The sequence below is a fragment of the Pristiophorus japonicus genome, chromosome 4, assembly GCF_044704955.1.
Source record: "Pristiophorus japonicus isolate sPriJap1 chromosome 4, sPriJap1.hap1, whole genome shotgun sequence".
NCBI lineage: Eukaryota > Metazoa > Chordata > Chondrichthyes > Pristiophoridae > Pristiophorus > Pristiophorus japonicus.
This window is the reverse complement of record NC_091980.1, coordinates 309616394-309618414: the sequence shown is the minus strand read 5'-3', so window position 1 is coordinate 309618414 and position 2021 is coordinate 309616394.

Below are 2021 nucleotides of genomic sequence, written 5' to 3'. Positions count from 1 at the left end.
TGGACAAATGCCTCTCTGCCTCGCAGAGGCATAACTACTCGGCTGCCTCACATCAGGCAGTGTGCTTGAAGTGATATCTCATGCATGCGCCTATGGAAAGGTTTGATCTCCTCGGGGCAGGCATCGCGAGCCTCTGCACAGTCACCGGTTAGCATCTTTTTACTGGGGATAACGTGGGGTCGCTGGTCGTCCAGGCTCTGATTTGGCAAGCCGTCATGGGCGAACCTGTGGACTCAAAGGCATTGATTGCCATGACTATCTCACAGTCCTGTTCATCAGACCCTTCTGTGGTCGCCAGGGGTAGCCTGCTAAGCGCGTTGGCACAGTTGTTTGTGCCAGGTCTGTGCCTTATGGTGTAATCGTAAGCCGCCAGCATGAATGCCCACCGTTGAATGCGCACCGAGGCGTTGGCGTTTATTGCCTTGCTTTCGGATAGTAGGGACGTGAGGGGTTGTGTTCAGTTTCTAACGCAAACCTGGCCCTGAAAAGGTATTGGTGCATATTTTTGACACCGTACACGCACGCGAGCGCCTCCTTCTCCACCATTCTGTACCCGTGTTCTGCCCGTGAAAGTGACCTGGAGGCATAAGCTATGGGTTGTAATTTACCCACACTTTTGATCTTGTAAAACGCACCCGACCCCGTTCGCTGACGCATCACATGTGAGAACTAGCTTTTTACCTGGATCAAAACACTGTTGGAACACAGAAGGTTGCGTGCCTTATTGAAGGCGCGTTCCTGGGCGTCCCCCCAAAACCAATCACACCCCTTTCTGAGTAGCACGTGGAGAGGCTCCAGCAGCGTACTTAAGTTCTGCATAAAATTTCCAAAGTAATTGAGTAGCCCGAGAAAGGCGTGCAGTTCTGAGACATTCCGGGGCCTGGATGCCAGGCGAATTGCTTCTGTTTTGGACTCTGTTGGGCGGATTCCATCAGCGGCAATCCTTCTGCCCAAAAATTCAACCTCGGGTGCAAGAAACAGGCACTTGGATTTCTTAACTCTGAGGCCGACCCGATCCAACCGCTTTAGTACTTCCTCCAAATTACGGAGATGGGAGTCGGTGTCCCTGCCCATGATAAATACGTAGTCTTGAAATACAACCGTCCCCAGGATTGACTTGAGCAGACTCTCCATGTTGCGCTGGAATATGGCAGCTGCCGACCTGATGCCGAATGGGCATCGATTGTACATGAAAAGGCTCGATGTGTGTTGATAGTGGTGAGTAGCTTGGACTCATCGGTCAATTCTTGCATCATATACACAGATGTGAGATCTAGTTTTGAGAAAAGTTTTCCTCCAGCCAATGTGGCAAATAAGTCCTCCACTCTGGGCAGTGGATATTGGTCCTGTAGGGAGACTCTGCTTATGGTAGATTTGTAGTCCCCACAGATTCGTACGGATCCATCAGGCTTCATGACTGGGACGATGGGACTTGCCCAATCGCTAAATTCCACGGGTGAGATAATGCCTTCCCGCAGAAGCCTGTCCAGTTCATGTTCAATCTTTTCCCTCATCACATAGGGCACAGCTCCAGCCTTGTGATGGACCGGTCTAGCATCCTGTGTGATGTAGATTTTGACTTTAGCCCCTTCGAAGGTGCCCACACCTGGCTGAAAGAGATGTTCAAATCGACTTAGAACTGTTGAGCAGGAGGTCCGTTCCTCTGACGACATGGCGTGAACATCATCCCATTTCCGGTTTAGTTTTGCCAGCCAGCCTCTCCCCAGCAGTGCTGGGAGATCTCCGGGGACAATCCATAGGGGAAGTCGGTTCACTGTCCCTTTGTGAGCATGGCGCTGCCGAGGACTGGGACGATTTCTTTGGTAGAGGTCCTTAGTTTGGTGTCGACCCTTGTGAGTTTTGGTCTGTCTCTTTTGTACGGCCACAGCTGTTCAAATTGTTGAGCGCTCATGAGAGATTGACTCGCTTCTGTATCCAGCTCTATATTGACGGGTATCCCGTTGAGTAGGACCCTGATCATTATTGGAGGCATCTTATTGTAGGAGCAGTGGCCATTGATC